The 17,971-nt window shown below is 48.6% G+C and overlaps 1 protein-coding gene and 1 long non-coding RNA gene across 3 annotated transcripts in view; both read right to left on the minus strand.

Moving 5' to 3' along the window:
• Positions 1–17,971, minus strand: part of LOC149341848 (protein FAM117B-like) — a 143,013-nt gene that overhangs the window by 78,951 nt on the left and 46,091 nt on the right. The window lies entirely within an intron of this gene.
• LOC149341849 (uncharacterized) lies at positions 11,931–16,270 on the minus strand. 2 transcript variants are annotated; one of them, XR_016282976.1, is made up of 4 exons: positions 15,998–16,270; positions 15,686–15,775; positions 14,486–14,597; positions 11,931–12,601 (listed from the first exon to the last, which is right to left on the minus strand). It is a non-coding gene; the product is annotated as an uncharacterized LOC149341849 (long non-coding RNA). The 2 variants fall into 2 exon arrangements; XR_016282975.1 differs by having other exon boundaries at positions 15,686–16,270.

Below are 17,971 nucleotides of genomic sequence, written 5' to 3' on the forward strand. Positions count from 1 at the left end.
CGAAGCGAGCAAGCAGGCGGAACTAACGAAACGTATACTATACGGCTATACGAATTTTCAGAGCAAGCCGCGACGCGGCACGGAATCGGAAAACGATCAAGAATAAAGAGAGGGAGAATAAACCAGAAGAAAAATTAGCATAAGGAAAGGAAAACGCGCCAGTTCCGAAAACATGAAAACGAGAGTGGGTGAAAATGTATTATAGGCTCTGGGTGAAGCGAGGAGAAGCAGCGTTCGAAAGCACCAACAGAAGCAAGGGTATGCTGCAACCAGAAAGCGCAGGCGGAGCAATTGCCGAATGGCCTGTGTGAGGCTAATCCCGCCTGTATATTTACGCCGCTACCACCACCTGCAGCGAGCAACTGATTATTACACACCATCGGGTGTTATTTAACGCGCGCTGACAACGCAGATCACGCGGCTATTTTTCCATTTCACCTCCGCCGTACCGGAATTGAACCCGAGACCTAATGATCAGCAGTCGAACGCCAAAGCCATGGAGCCACCCGCGGCAGGTTACACTGTCAGAACCAACATATTGCTGCACGTCGCTGTAAGCGTAGGCGAAAGCTGGTTGTGACCAATGAGTCATAGCTCAGTCACTTGCACTAGCAAGAGTACGACAAACGCACCTCCCAGTGCTTCTATAGTGCGTGACCTGACGCGTGTCTCATTACACTGCTCCAGAGAGTAAGCACAGACAACCAGCGTACGGTGCGAGATAGCGCAGTGAATAATAATTAAAAAAAAGTCCAGGTAACATTGGCACTCACTGCATACGCACGGTCAGCAAAAAAGGTGTCCGCAGAGAATTCGAGCGACGCAGCAGCTTTGCACGCAGTTGAATTCAGAAATGGTTCGGAGGAAACCTGGCCTGACGCCAGAAAGAAGGCCTGTGCTGTCAGCACAAGGACTGTGTGTACACAGCTTCCATTCCAGCCCTTAGAGCTGATTTCTGCCTTTGTTTTTATAGGCAAAAGACTCGAGATCCTACCACACAAGAACAACAGCTGAATGACAGTGCCAGAAGCGCAGCGTTGTAGCAGGTGCAGCTGTCGTCATGCTGTCTATATTATTCCACGAAAAATGTGGCCGCGCACATATATACGTACGCAATGATAGTGTCGCCTCAGGAAAAACAGAGGGGTGGGGAATAACATTTCCATTTTAGTACACGCGTGGAGTACCTCGAGGCCAATATCTGAGACCGCTTGTACTGCTCAAACATTCGTACCATTCCGTCCAATCAGCAAACACGACCGGTCCGATAGGGGAAACAACTTTCGTCCTGCGCTGCGATCGTGAAATGTGGTGCATAATAACCACTCCTTTTCAAAGCCGCTCAAAAAGCACAAAGCGTTGCGTCCCTTAAGCGCCGCAGAGGGGGAGCAGAGACAACTGAAGAGATAGAGGCTGTCAAAAGCGAAACTAAGTAGTGTCTGTAAACCGATAGCCACGAGCACAAAAGCATCGATGGGCAAGAGAGAAAAAGTACAGGAAAAATGCTGGCGAAAGAGCAAAGTGCACAGAAAAACATAAAAGTACTAGAGGCCACGGAAACAAGAGGCAGGAAAAGACCGCGACGAAGGACTCTAGCGTAAAAAAAAAAAAAAAAAAGAAAGCACACGGGCAGTGAGAAGCCATAGCTATAAAAGGGGGCAGGGCGAAACGCAGTCAACAATTACTGCGGAGCTGTATTACTGAGTGTGCAACAGCGAAAAACACGCGAGCAAAGCTCGGGCACGGACACGCTCCTTGCAGTAATTGCGTGCAGTGGCGGCAGTGCTGCGGACGTCGGTCAGTCCAATCGTGGAAAGAAAAAGAGAGCGCAATACAAATACACACTGTCCAACAACCGCACTGCTGATTCGTGCGGCCTTTTACGTCAGTCGTGACTCCCAAGTTAGACTTCGTATCAGGGACGCTATGGTTTGAGTGGCCTTCAACGTCCGTCCGCTTCAGTTAGCGCAAGATCGGGAGGAAAAAAAAAAGCATTCCGCCTCGTTAGCCGGTCCCATTCCGGGAAGAAACCACATGCCGTGTCTGGCGCAGAAGCTGCGCTTGCACGCACGCCCTCCACGCTTCAGTAGTGCTGCACGCAACTGGACCCACGGCGTGTAGAAAGTTTCGAGCAGCTAATGAAGGGGTGCGTCGGCACAAAGGTTCCGCTCAGGGGAACAGAGTAATAACAGTATTAAAGCAGAGAACGAAAGAAGAAACCTTCCCCGAGGCAAGCGCACTTCTAAACAACCAAGAAAAGCCCAATTTCGTTCGGCGGAGCCGCGGTGTCCGCACGCGCAAGGAAGAAAAAAAAAAGAATAAAAGACCCGCTTCGTCGGTTGCTCAGCGGTCGTCCGTTTGGCGGCGAACGACGAGGTTTTTTGTCCGGAAACGATGTGAAACGTCGCCTTTATCGATCGGCGGCTGCAGTGCTGGTTGCGGCTGCTGCCATGGGGAGTGCAATCTTGCTCTCAGTGTTGCTCTTTTTTCTTGTCGTTGCTCCAAACAACAGCGAGCTGATGCACGCGTATAGGTGCGCGGAACAGATCCGCCTTCGAGCACCTGCCGCGTCCGAGCACAGCGACGCAGAATAGCTACCGCTCTCATGTCGCTACTCCGCCTGCTGTCGACACAACTTGGCCTTTACTGGCATGCGTAGTTAAGGCACGGCAAAGGTGTGCTGCTAAAGAGCCCAAGTCCTGCCCAGCCCCCAGAGCGCAAGACTCAGCCCCGGAAGCCCTACGGGGACGCCCAACAAGGCAGCTAAAGCGACACGAGGCAAAGGATCCATTCCAAATGACAGGAGGGAAATATCACCACCGCATCGTTTTCGGCGGCAATCGTGCCTGTGCTTTGAAGTGCTTGATACGCTTGAGAGCAAGGGCGCATGCAACCAAGGAAGACAGATTTTGGACAGTACGGAGAAACACGTTACTAACATCTCCTCCGCCAGCCAGCGGCCAGCTGTCCACTCGTGTCTAATGACAGGCCTAACGTCAGGATAATTCAACGTTTTCAGACTCGTGCTGAGCCACGAGAGCGCGTACGACGATTGACGCTGCCGGCGAATAGTACGGCATACACGTCGAAAGACGGCAAAATTGCAGGCACCTCGCGGGAAGACAGTTATAGAAGATGGCGACTAGCACGCGATGGACGGCAGCGAATATCAATCCGATGGCACGCTCCTAACCAGTTCTCGCTTGGCTAACTGTGCTTTAGCCGGCACAGGCTCCCCTTTCCATTTCTCTTCCTGCCACACCCCCGGGCTCTTCTCAAGACCGACGAGCTATGATAGCACAGACGCGCGCGTGTACACTCGCATGACGTGCCTTGGCGCAGTTAGCCCGCATTTTTGTTTTCTCTTCTAGAGCAACACGGCTGGGCTAATAACCCGAAAGCAAATATTTGGCCCTGTTTGGTTAAGGGATCTGTTTTCATGGACTGTTTGTATTTCGCTCCGGCAAACACGAAACGACAGCAGTAGCGCGCGCCGACGCGGAAACCCTCTACGCGGGCCTGCTTTCTTTTTTCCTCGTAATTATTCCGCTCGTTGCACGGGTTCTTCTTTCCTATCGCACGACGTTGCATCCCGCCGCTGCTGCTGCTCGCGTGCAGGCATCTAAAGCGAGTGGTTTCGCGAAGAGCACGCACGTTGCATATGCGGAGACTTCCACGATATAATACCTTTTCTTAAAACCAGCCGTCTTTAAGGGTTGCGTACACACAAGAAAATAACGTGCGCCCTCAGCCTAGGCTTGCACACGCTCGCCTCTGCGTGCGCAGGTCAGTGGACGGGTACTTCATATCATGTGAGCACACACAAGTCTGTCCGCGAGTGGATGCAAATGTACTCTGCCTGTTCGGTGGTCCTGCCTGCAATACCAGAGTCGGCCACTGACACTCCAGAGTAGAGCTTTAGCATAGCGAAGACGTATCAGCATAAACGCATGCCGGTTTAACAGATGCTTGCTGCGCGCTCGCAGTGGCAGGTGCGCGTCCCATGTGCTCCACATCGTGCAACTGCATGTGCGCAGGAGGCGTAGGTTAATCTGGCACACGTCAACGCCAATACGCCTCCACCGTGCTATAATTCTCCAGTTTTAGCGCAACGGAGGCGTACAAAAGCACACGTATAAGGTGCCACCGGCACCGCGGACCGGTCTGGTACGCATTCAGCGTACCAGACCTGAATGAGTACCAACTAGACCAAATTGTTACGTTAACAGTCTGGTACACATATACGCTGCTCTCTGCTCTGCTAAAGCCCTTCGCTGACAGTTACCTGCATTAGCCCCGGCGCTACAGGTAGTAGGTAACGATAATAAACGGGAGAAAGAAAGAAAGAAAGAAAGAAAGAAAGAAAGAAAAAGAAAGAAAGAGAAAGAAAGGAAGAGGAAGAAAGAAAGAAAGAAAGAAAGAGAGAGAGAGAGAGAGAGAGAAAGAAAAAGAAAGAAAGAAAGAAAGAAAGAAAGAAAGAAAGAAAGAAAGAAAGAAAGAAAGAAAGAAAGAAAGAAAGAAAGAAAGAAAGAAAGAAAGAAAGAAAGAAAGAAAGAAAGAAAGAAAGAAAGAAAGAAAGAAAGAAACGTTACAACTACCCCAGGCTGCAAAGGAGAATGCTTTCCACCAAGGACAGCGCGGAACACACAGCTGCGGTTCGACGCAACAGGGTTTCCATTCCATTTCTTTTTGCCACACGCAACCTCGCTCGGCCCTTACTCCACCGCCATTATTATCTCCAGATACGGCAAGTCGGCGCGGCGTGGTAAGGACAAACCGAGCGAAATAAGTTCTTCGAACGCCTCACCCAGGATACGCCGCCTTCGGTGCACCAACGCAGATGCGAACACAGCTACTACAATTCGCTCTTTTATTGCTTTTGTTTCTGCCTCGCGCATTCTTCGCACCCGGCTGCGGTCAGAAGAGAATGCGCCCCTCGATAATAATGCGACGGCCTCGGCAAAAGGAAGAAAATCACTGCACGCTCTCGCAGCACGAGCGGCGGCGAGAATAATGAAACATCAAACGAGGGAAGAGAGAGAGAGAGAGAGAAAACTTTTATTGCTCTTTCAAGAGATTCGCGGAGATGAAGACTTCTTGGTCGTCCTGCGAGGGAAGAGGAGAAAGATCGCAGGGAAACGGAATCGTGCAGCCCATACACCTCTCGTCCGAGTGACACGATTGGCTGTTGTCCAGGTAAAAGTACCCGTCTCTGTTTTTTTAGTACATTTTTGACAACTGGAGACGCACAGTCTTGGTCAAAAGTTTCCAGGCCCCAGGCTTTGCTTTTGAGCCGCATATTGCAGCCACTAAAGCGCCAAATGGCCTTGAAATACGATGAGAAAGTTTATTCTAGCGGTAGACAAGTTTGCTGCTTGACATGTAATACCTTGAATGCTCTGCCACACGGCGCCTTCAAGCCACATTCATTCCACAACAAGAAAACCGTGCAGCCTGAACATTGCGACAGGGGGTGTGACGTGATGGCGCTTATTGCACACATAAGCGGGATTGGCCGCTCCCGACCTTACATTCACAGATCCCTTTGAGCACTCATACCACTCCTGGTGCAGTGGCTAAGCGATGAAACACTGCTGCCCTGCGATGGCAGGTGCTGCTACCCGTGGGGATTGGGCGACCCAGCTTGCTCTTCCCGAGTGAGCGTTATTAACTCACTGTCATCAGTTTGCTCGCAATACGGTGCGCAGCTTGTGATGACGTCACAAAGTCACGTGACCTAGGTGGCCCCCCCTGGTTGGAGCTTCTCCGGGGATGTTTTGCTAACGACGACGAAGCCGGATTTTTCGTGCAATGGGAGATGCAACGCGATTGAGCTGAAACATTCGGAAAACGCAACCACTGCTGCTGTTTGCCGGCCTGTCTGGACTAAACAATTTGCTAGCACAGTCCCGGTCGGAACAATCTCGAAAACGCATCGGCGATGAAACTTTACCTTTTATGCGTTGCCTTTAGCAGAATATTTTGCAGTGTTTAATACTTAGCAAGAACCTGCCGCGTGGGCGCATGAATGCACCAAGCCTTCTTTCTGTCTCAACGCATAGCGACGGAAGAGCGCCAAATTGCCCTCCGTATTACTCCGGCCGAGACCGCATACTTTAATTTTCCATCAGACGACACATAAAGGATGTCAGTGCAACCACTGTGATGACTATGTAAACACAATTCACAGGTACAGCCTTTGTCACAAGTTTAGAGCCCAGGGGTTCTGCTTCTGAGCACTATTGTGGCGCTCCTGTAGGACTCATGGAAGTCCTACGCATCGGAGGGAGCATGCCCAAAAATCTTCTTACCTTCAGGAGATTTGGGACGCTGAGGACGCACGACAAGCAAAGCAGTGCGGCCCAGCAGCAAACCCCCTGGACTCTAAACTTCTGACAAAGGCTGTACGCTTCTCAAGGTTACTTGGTTACGACAAAATTCTTGCTGGAGGATATTCGTGAAGCCGCGTGCTTTATCATATCAGGAATGCCGCACCTTTATTGAGAGCCCCTTTTAGAGCGCACGCGCTGAGAGGTTTGATGGCCCACACATCGATCGGCTTTGCGGCAGGCCCTGGCTTCTGCAGCGCTGCGCCACTGTAAAGCAGGACCGTGCACAGAACAGCGACTGCGCACGCATTATACGCCACGCAAACACCCGCGGGTGAGAGACAGACAGGGAGGCGGCCGGACGCTGGCGGACGCCTGTTCAAACGCGCGATTACATCAACGCCGGCTAGCCTATTCAAAGATCGCCGCGTTTGAACCGCTGCGTCCTTGCTTTGTCCGAAGAGCTCGCAACAAAGGGCCGTGCGCGAGCGGTGGCGTGACAGGCAGCCTCCGGTCGTGAGCCGAGCGGGGACGGGAAATTCTAAAGCGGGAACTAAAATGGGCCCACCAACGAACCCGCACAACGCCGCGGAAGGTGAAGCTGCGCTTAGCCTTTAGTTTTTTTTTTATTTATTTATTTCCCCTCTCTTTCGACGCTGTTTGATTTGCGTAGCCCGTTTCTGTTTCGCTTCGCGGTTCGCTAGCCGCCGCAGCAGCACAAAGACCTCTATTGACAGTCCTTGCGCGAGCGAAAAAAAAAAAGATAACAGAATTACCGACGAAGAAGTAAAGACGGGAAACAGAGTTGGAAACACACCGACGGCAAGTGTGCGCATGCAATCCGCCCGGAGCTACACGGGCGACTGTCAGTCTGCGAGGAGTTTGACAGCGCAAGCTCGCAAACGTACTTTGCGCAACTACAGAGCAGAGCACCCGCTTGAAGATGAATGCGGACAGTCAAAGGCAGAAACAGTCGCGCAACCCACGCAGCAAATCTGACCGGCACCGACTAAAAGTACAGCGCAGGACCACGCCTCCTGGCATTGCGTCGACGTGGGATTACGCAGACTGGCATGCAGGGCGTACAAAATACGCGGCATCGCATCACGCAGCGCTGCCGGTAGTGCCTGCTATCACATCCCCGCCTCAAATAACCGTCAACGATTTACTATAGCAGGCATCTCTCTCACTTCATTCACGGTTTGACGTCCTACTTGCGTGCAATGCGTCGACAGCGGGAACTGCGTTTCGTTCAAGAAGAGGACAGGGGCAAATGGAAGTTCCATCCCAATCTGCCGTTAATTCGATGCCCGGCGTAAACGAATTGACGTAAAGCACGCCGCGTCGTCCCGAACCACAAAAGGGTTGAACTGGCTGAGACGTGCCTGGCTAAAGGCACCGACCACGACGTCCTCGGCAGGCTGCGGAACAGATGTCCAGGAAGAGAGAGAGAAAAAAGCACTTTATTTGGCGACAGTCTTCTCACCGAATATAAGGTGTCAGCGTGAGAAGAGTTCTCTCTCCTAACTGATAACATGGTGCGGATGGCTCACCATCGCTTGCCCTACTTGTAGCACACGTCTCTGCCCCGGCTGCCGAGAATGCAGTGAAGGAAAGCGGCCCAGGAAACGATGAAATTTCACACATGCGTGTTCGCCATCAGACCAACGGCAAAACTCCCGCGAGCACCGAGAGATGTCACCACAGGGCGTAATAAAGAGAACAGGTCAGAAACGGGTGAAGAAAGCAAAAAAAAAGATAGGGGGGGGGGGGGGGGGGGGGGCCAACGAAAGACGGGTGTGCGAGTGGACTGCCAGAAACGTGCGGTGACGATTCAATCGCGCCTTTTAATTAGTGAAGCGTCCCCCCTCCCATCGGCGCGATCGTTTACTCCGCCGATACGCCAACCGCTATGGATCCCCCTCCCTCTTTTACTGTTACCATGCCTGTTTTGCTCTCCCCAGCTCCCACGGGCATCTCAATGCAAGCGAACTAACGCACCAACGCGACAGCGTGTCCTCTCGTCACTGCCTCAGCAGCGCAACACGCCTTCATGCTCTCTCTTCGGAGCAATTATGGACAACGGCTTAATTCCGTGGAGTGAGGCTGTCGCTCGCAAGTGTGGCCAAAACAGAACCCCATCTCGACTCCTCCACTGACTCCTCGAGCACTACCATAGACTTCTGAACAAAGATCGTGGCACAGTGAACTTAACTATAGCGGCTGTTGCAGTTGGTCGTCTGAAAGCAAGACGGCGAGCGAGACCGGAGTGCCGTGGGTGACCGAAGACGCGTTTTTTGGCACAACGACCACGTCGCAAGTCCGCCGGACGCGGCTTTTCCTTTGTTTGCTGCGACGTATTCAAACCGCAGGTATCGAGAGAAGACTATGAATAAAGATAAGAGAGGACCGTAAGCTATGTCACTGCGGTCATGCGTGTATTTCTGCCCCCTACACAACCTCACACTTCAATTGCCGAGATTGCGGGTTCATGCTCGACTAGTGAAAGATTTTGAAAGCAAAAAAAAAAAACAAAGAAAAGCTCAGGCGCGCAATCAGCGAAGCTTTCACAATCAGCGAGGCAGCTGTAGACTGCGTTACCTTATATCATTTCCCTCATTATATAGCAACGGAAGATGGTACACCTTCGAGGCTGTAGGCAGCAAACATTTTCATTTCAGTTAACTCTAAAAAATTGAACGTACTCATCCTGTCGCAATCTATCACTGCTGCGCTTTAGTGTTGCTCAAGCTGCCTCATTTGCCGCGCCGCTCTCAATAAAACCTTTAAGCGTAATAGCAGCGCTCCTGCTGTGAGCCTTTCAAGCGTCCCGTTTACCGGCGCTAGCATTGCAAGCAATAAGAAACCGCCTATATACTCAGTTTCGTACATAGCAGGCAGAGGCTGCGGAAGTAGCGCGTCCGCGAAACCACCTTCGCCACGTATCATTCGTTCTTCGAGTGTGAAGCATATTTTTTAGGCACGGATAGAGTAGGGGCGATTCGCTCAACCAGCCGTATATTATAACGCCAAATGTCATTCTTCTCGTCTCGATGAGTCGGCGGACGAAAATGTGGCAAGAGGTAAAACGAAGTGAGGTTGCCAGTCATAGCACTTATGATCTGTCGCAAAGAAATGTGCCCGTGTTCACTTTGGTTGCATCGCGAACTACTTTTTGGACACGGACTTAGCCTGCGCGGACAGACGAGGTCTGGCAGCGTTGACGGCTATGTATGAAACGGAGTATACAGCAAGGTAAAATTTAAAAAGAAAAAAAGCGGCAGTTGATAACACTAGGCCACGGTCTACGGCGTCCTGCATTACTCCACTGGGCAATGACAACAGTAAATGAAATCCGCTTTTTACTGGCTCGCTATATTAAAGAAGCCAGGCGTCAAAATTCCAGAGCTTGTTTTTTTTCTTGTGATTAGCTTGTTCTTTAGGTAAAAAGAGGAGTTTTAACGACAAACCATAGTCTGTTGTCGTGGAGGAATTCTGTGCGGCGGTCCCGAATGTGGACGGAGCTTCACTGGAGGCAAGTTGTGTCGGACTACACGTCTGACTTGGCGCTATCTTTCAAACTCAACGGCACGACGAGGCCGTCTGACCGTCCGGGAGAAAATCCGGTGGAATCGGAGACCGAGCTCGGCTTGCCACCGCAAAGCAGTGACTCACGCGTGCCACTACCGACGTCCTGCCTCCTAATATTCCGTAACCCCTACGGTGACAAAATCTTAAAACGACAAGCCGAGGGCAGCGCAAAGTGGGAGCGGGTACACATACTGCTTCTTGGCGCGCGTTCGCTGTGCGGAAGATCAGCGCTCGATAAACCCACTCGCGCTCCAAACGCGTCCGCGACCTTTATCGCGGCGGTGTCGTCCTGCGGCGCGTGTAGCTCTTCGAGACGAGTGCTCTCATCTGTCTTTTCATTCCCGCCGCCATACCCCGCATGGAACAGAGCCCGCCGCACGCCTACAAAGTCCGAGTGGCATTACACGCGCAGAGATACACTCCGCGATACACAGAGCGCGGCCGGAGGCTCGTGAAGGCACAGAAAACGCGCGCAGGAGGCCTTGTCAAGTCTGTGCGTGCGTGGGAAGCCAAACCGGTGCGGCGAAATTTATAAGCGGGCACCGCGGGTCTTGTCTCGCTTGCTTAACTCTACCCCGCGAAAGCCGGGGAGCCAGCGCTACTGTACATACGGCGTCGATTTAATAACATCCTTCGGCCGTGCTCCTCCGCGTAATCCGCCTACTTCGGCCTCCCGGCGCTCCGGCCAGGGCAACGAAAATTTATTGGAGCCGTCTGCAACGCGGAGAAGACGAGCCCCTCGCCATCTACATAGCCGAGGCCGCGCGGTGGTCGGAAGCGCTGGAAGCGAGGGCGCCACGTATATGTGAGAGGCTGCCACAGGACCGATGTGTACAGAGGCACACACACGCCGTGCAGCGCGACATATCGTCGTCCGTTTGCAGCCTCTCTCTCACGAGTGTCCGCGCGCACACTCGGGGGAAACAAAAAAAAAAAGGCGATAACGGAACCGGTTAAATTTGCAGCCCTTCGATATTTGGGAGATAAAGAAAGCGGCGGTTGATTACGAGCCGTGCCGATCGCACATAATACCGAACCTCCAGAGTGTGACGCCAAATCGCAAACCCCGGCATATTTTTTAGTGCAATGTCAGGCTGCAGTGTACGGAGAAGGTCTCATGACCGCAACAGAGGAAGCCTCCTCTCGGCCGCTGCGCAGATCGGACGTCACAGTAAAAGTTACCCCCCACTTCCCGCTGAAGAAACGTAAATTTCGACGGGCTTATTACTACAAACAGAAGTTGATGGAATGATTTTGAATCTCATCACCGATCTATTGTTCACGCCGAAGTATGTGTGCTCGGTTGTGTCGTTTTGGAATGTTCCGAAAGTGGCGGAACTTCCTCGTTTTAATCACGCGGTGAAACTAAGTGCCTAAAAAAAGCCCCTACAAGTTCTTTTTAAATATTTGAGCTATGAAGCGGCCAAAAACGACGGACTACTGGAAGTTGCCACTTCCGCAGGCACTTCCATTGCCTCAATACTATAGGCTGTAGATTTATTAATCCGTACATTTCTTTCCAATTAGCTCCGGACGAATTCAGACCGGAATGCGTAAACTGCGGAGCACCCAAAGCCAATCTCAATCAGATTCTTTTCAATGGCCGGAGGGCAAACACCCAGAGCATTCACGACTCTCCAGCCCAGAGCAGTGGGAGACTGTGTTATCCAGCTCGGAACTACGTGCAACGGGCAGGGCCGAAGAGGTCGTTGCAAGGATGTGCTGTGTAGACACCTGACGTCCACTGTGGGAGAGCCCACCATGAACTTCAATCCAAACATCTCGCGATTCCTTTCTTCAAACTTTCCGATGAATAATGTTGTTATACTACAACTACAACCATAGGCTTAAGACCAACAGGCCTACACTCTAAGAAAAAAAGGTGTGATCTTAGTCTTTTTGGGGGGTAAAACACTTGTCGCTGAGCTGACACCTTTTTGGGGGTAAGGTTATGCTGTTTCTTGGAGACTAAGTATTTATGCTCTCGCACATAGAGTAATGCTACGCTCTAATAGCCTAAACTTGCACTGACATAAGAAGAGTAACTTTAAACCAGTTAGGTATAACATTACGCCTTTCTAAAAGGGGTAAATGTTAGCCTGAGGAAAGCATAAACATATCCTAGCATGCAAGGTGCAAGTTTGCACCTTTAGCAGGTAAATTTATGCTACGTATAGAAGTGCAAAGTTACTTTGTCAAAGACTAAACTTATACCGTCATAAACAGAGCAAAGTTTGCACCCCTGTGGTGCAAGCTTATACCCTTACATGATGGATAAAGTTACCCTTCTAGTGGTACAAAGTAATGCCCTACTGCAAGGGGTATCTATGCACTACTCGGTGGTGTATTTATACTGTCCACACGAGAGCATTATTACCCTTCTGTAGCGTAAACCTGCCCACTGAATGCAGAACTAAAGTTGACCCATATGGTAGAAGCCCGAGTCTTTCTGGAAGTGCAGGCAGTGTCAAAATGTTGCGAAATCTTTCATGTGAGATGGTCTGTGTCATTGTGTGTTCAGGTGCAGGTACTACTGCAGAATGTACACAAAGAATTCATAAACGAATCGGAAAAAGAAACATACCGTCATATTTATTTTGTCACATGCTACACCATATTACAGCAATGACCCTGGCAGTCTTCTTCATACAGGTGGAGGCAGTATGTACCATGTATTTGACCTGCACAGAGAAGAAAACGTATAATGAATTTTGCAACCACAAAGCTCAGACGACGTGACCATGGGCTTAGTTAATTCAGGTCTAAAAGTGTAAACCACATAAAAGGCAGGGATAAAGGGCGATGCATGAAAACAATGCCACAAGTGCAGGCTTCTGTTTATTAATGAGAACCAAAATCAGAAAAGATATGCAGGAAAAACAAAACATGTCCTAAATGGCAGCTACTTAATCACTCACATATGCTGACATTATCACAAGCACACTGGCTTCTCAGGAAAAATCCAGAATATTGTGCCCAGCTGCACGGTCAGGCTGTAGGCATCCTGGATGCCAGACTAAGAAGAGGGTCATATCAAGAAACAGAAAAACATGTGCATGAAATGGAAGCTACTAAAAGGTGATAAAATGAAATGCCGTTTAACAAACCCTTCCCTCCATTCTCGTGTTTTTATTTCTCTGTATCTAGAGTGGTTAAGGTTTCATGCAGCCCTTGCTAACAATATGTCTCTGGTCTCTGATGCCATTATATGTTTTGTTGCCCATACAGTGAATTTTCTTCCTAAAAGGGAAGTGTAGGTGATTATCTGAGCATCAATGAGTGATACTTCCAACTGTAATTTTCCCTGCATATATTACCTGTGAATTCATTTCAGATTAGCAAACAGCAGGAAGCTTGTGCCTGTGATGGCATTTCTGGGTGCATTCCTTTGTCACAGCCTTTCGATACAGTTTAAATACCTGGTGAAAGGCCTATGCACAAAGGCAATGCACTATAAATCTTAGTCTACCACTCCTGGAAAACAAGGAAAAGCTTTCGGCTAAACGTGAAATAATAGCAAGGGCAAATTACACATCTCAAGAGTTGTCTCCATGCATGAGGTAACTTCATACCAAAAAAAATTATTTGGACCACATTATAATAAAGATACTTTTTATTCACGTTCATAACCTGTTTCATACTACACCTCTACATTATGCCTGTGCAAAAAGCTTTGGCTATGGACTGGCCTTCACTGACAGACTACATTAACTACACAAGCAGCATAGAACAGTCTCCTTGTAAAGCACTATTTTTGCTTGAGGAAATTACAAATCTCGACTTTTTATTTAGACAGTGCTGCTTCATCTAATGCTTGCAGCATATGCAGCACCAGTAATCCTCATGAATTACATTTTGCTGGCACAACAGAATGTTTTGTTACCTTTACACATCTTTTCAGATGCTTAGCATAATGAAATTGTAAACACTGACTGACAGCATGCAAGAATGGCTATTAAACCAGTTGCCGTCCATATCTGCTGTCACATGCAGGGCACGTGAGCTTAATTAAATTTTAAGTTCACTCCGATGTTAAATAAAACTAATATGGATTCATGTGAGTTATTGGAAATTATTCACATCAGTGAACAGCACCTTCCTGCTCAAAAAGAAAGTGTGAACAGTGCAAAGAAGATTAACAGCCTCACATAGCTGCATATCACATTAAGCTTCACATGCATAAACGGTGCTAGTCATATTAGCTTGGTAGCATGCCACCCTGCCAAGCATTACCATAACTGTGTGTCATTTTTTTCTGACGCCAGCAACATGGATTGTAGGCAGCGCCTCTCAAACTAATTCAATATGAAATCTTTGCTGAAGTCCAGCCTACTTTTGCAGAAAAAAAACTGCATTTATACTTCATGCCATAAAAAGTGGTCACAATTATTCAAACCATTATTCAGAAATTGTTTCAGAACTAAGTCCTCGAAAACATTGAAAAGCTCTAAAATCTCTGTAATAGAATAGCTGCAGCTGCGCAACATAGCATACTATGTTCACGGATCGACATCAAGTGATGATGAACTTGCAACAATGTCCCAATTACATAAAAACATACATACCACACACATCTAGTCCCGGCCACTCGTACGGTTTTGAAGAATCCAGGCTGAACTTCGGTGCTAGGAGTGACAATGGTTGTGCACCTTTGCATCCCTCCTTCTCCCAGGTGCACTGCAATAGAGGTGTCATTTATAGCGTTAGTGTAATGGTTACTGATAACTTATATGTTCATTAAACCACGTAATGGCAGCACACATGCTCAAAAAACAACAGGAATAGTTTGAAAACGAGAAACAACTTTTTATTCTAAATTTTATCCATTACAGCACTTGCCACATATTTATAACAGGCATAATTGACGCAGTGCACTGGCATAATAAGCCTAGGCAAACTTCTACAGCACAATGGCCTATTACCAGTGAATTGTCACTAAGTGCCTAACATAATTAACATATCTTCTAACAGCCACTGCAGAAAAAAGAAAGAACTATACTGTTACTGCTTACGAGATTGACAGTATTCATTACAGAATTTTTTTTTTGTTGACAGATTACCGCAGTGCAACCAAAATCCTTATTGTTCTAAACAGAAAAGCTTAGATACTAGCGTATTCTTCTATTCAACCTCTTAGAGCGACATCAAACCTAAAGTCTCACTCTTTCATAAGAGAATACAAGAGCACTAAAAGAGGTGACATAGACTGTACGCTTTTGTGAGCTAATGTTTGGCCACCAACTAGCCCCGACTTTTTCACTAGTAAAAAGAACTAAACAAGTTCACTTTTCTCTATTAGTTCTCAGCCTGAGTGAAGAGCCAGTTACATATCAACTTAACACCATTAGCAAGCGCATCTTGCCATTCGAATGCAGTAAAACTGCTGGCATGATAAGTCACATTCTGGGTTAGCAAAAATATTGCAAAGTGTAAGCGAAAACGGCCGCATGCCTGGAAGCGCAGAGCACAAATGAGCTGCTAATTTCTTGCCTATGAATAAATAAATTTCACGTTTACTGTTTTATCGTTTGCTTGCTACTCCGTGGTAAAGAAAAAAAAATTGACGCCGTCCATTCGCAAAAAAAAAAAAGCGGCCTGGCAGAAGGAGTTGCCTTGCAGCGCTAAAATTATAAAGGGATTATTGTCCAATAAGAATCACATACAGTGCTGCAGTAGATGTGAGCACTGCACGCAGTACGTGCCACAGAAGCGCGCACACTAATTTACTCGCCCCTTTCTGAACGGAGACTGCGCTTTGGACTTACCTTACTGAATGGTCGTGAGCAGGGACAAATACTTGGCGTTGAAGAGACAACCGGCAATGTTCTTTCGCACGGCAGACGAAGGATCAGAGCCTGCAGCGAAAGAAAGCATGAGAAAGACGCCGGCAGATTGCGCCGCTGCGATCGTGTGTTGTACACGATAGGCTCCCTCCGGCCGCACGCGACCGGCTCAAAACAAGAAATAGCAACAAGCAGCGGCTCGCGCACACAATCCATGATAAAAAATCTGTATTGAACACACCATAACTTGACGGCGGGAAACAACCCGTATCACCAAACGAAAATGTCACTTACTTGTACGGTTGAAATTGTGCGCAAAGAATCCGTACGATGAGGGCGCCGCGACGATCTGGCGTGCGCTGTTTCTTTCAGACGTTGACTCTTTCGCGAAGATGTCGCCCACTGCAGCGTCACACATCAATGAAGCTTGCACGATGAAGTGATCGCTGAACAGAACCTAAACGCACACAGGCCCGTACTACAAAATAAAAGAGGAATGCGCGTCGCGACTTGCACGCACGGCACCCAGGCGCGGTAAACAGCGGCTTCGTCTTCGACTCAACGCGAGCGGCCAATCCAAATAGACAGGCACGTGACCTGAAGAGGGAGAATGGAGAAACTACAACCCATCGCCAGCCATCGCTTCCAAAGCTTGCTTAGAGGAATTACAGAGGAGGTTTTCCTTCCTCCATGCTTCGTGCCTTTCTTTCGTTCCGCCGGACCCCGCGCTTCCCCTCTTTTCCTTTTCTCCGCTGACTGAAAGAACGTCTGCGTTCCCAGTAGTGTCCCAAGGTCAAGCTGCCCGCGTGCGGGGCGACGACCTTTGGTCCTTGCAATGTGCTGGTAGCTTATTATTTTTGCATGCGCCTCTCTGCCCTTGTGGCACGTATTTTTCCGCGCTTTCGACGTGCGCACAACTCTTCCGTTATCGGAGACAACGAGCGCGGCGAGACTCGTCTTGTCAGTCCTTGCAGTATCCCTTTGAAGCTTTTAATGCAGCCAGCTATTACGCAGTATGAATTACGCAGATGCTGCCGTAAATGTGTGGCGTATGCAACAGAATAGTTTTCAGAGCAGCTGCAGCTTAAAGTTACGAGCATCATTCGGAAGTTCTCGTCAGCTCTCATTTACTACCGCGTACAGGAGGCACTGCGAAATATATATCAATAAACTGCCCTTCCTGTACTTCTAAATCATTCACAGAACCGGCTAAAAAAGCGATGTAAATGCTGCAGCATTATTGATTCAATGTCAGGTACAGTAACAGTTTTAAATACTGATATTGCCGCGTGATATTGCTGCGAGAAATTTCAACTTTCTTTTGTGCTTATGGGGCCGCAAGTGTGAGGAGAATCCGAAGAAAGCAAAAAAACCGCTCTGTTCAAAAATAGTTTAACTCAATCGAAATAGATACAGCTGTAGAGATATGGATTTAATAAAGCCGCATCGAGAGATCAGAAGCGTCAGGCAAACAAAGGGGATTCACAACATTTGAACATTTGAGGAAGATGGCGCAGAAGAGGGCTTCAAACGACGGTCGACCACTGCTGATGCAGCAGTTCTCACCTCTCATCGTTCCAGTGTTCGCGAAGTTCTCAAAATATTTTCAAAATGGGTCAACAGAGCAGAAATGGAGCACTGCCAGCGCTATGCCAGCAAGCATCCGTTGAGACGCTTCAACCGACTGGTTATTCGGGCGATTCCGTCTATTTACGCGCCTTCATTTTATTCTATATAGGCAGTTGCCACCGCTGAATTTATGCTTTTGTTAAAGATTGGTTCGTCAGTGCGATACAAGGTGTCCTTTAGCTCAGTTTTATTTGTGCGTACAAGACAAAAATCTCAGTCATCCGAAGCAACTTACGATGATGAAGGAAAACCTGCCGGTTTATACGCCGTAGTTTCATTTATTTTCGAGCTTGGGTCTTCGGGCTGCGTCTATCTAGTGCAATGTACTGTTTAGTCCTTATCATTAGCCTCTAAAAGAAAGAGTTATTTCCTGACGCATGAACCATTACATAAGAATTCACAATGCACTGCCGCAATATAAGCGCCTTGATTACTGTTTCCTCTGGCTCCCGGTTTGTTGCGGAATTCGATGCTTCCATAGCGCTACAGTTCGAAAAAAAAATGGAGGCAGTCAGCTTCATTTCTGACTATCAGTACTACTTGACTGCATTAAAGCTGCGCGGAACAACCTAAAAGCTAAAAGTTACGTACACGTACACTGAGTTTAAGCTAATTTCTGCTCTTGTAGGCGTGCAGCAC

Source organism: Amblyomma mixtum, chromosome 5 (genome assembly GCF_055824585.1).
Source record: "Amblyomma mixtum isolate Tamu chromosome 5, ASM5582458v1, whole genome shotgun sequence".
Taxonomy (NCBI): Eukaryota; Metazoa; Arthropoda; class Arachnida; order Ixodida; family Ixodidae; genus Amblyomma; species Amblyomma mixtum.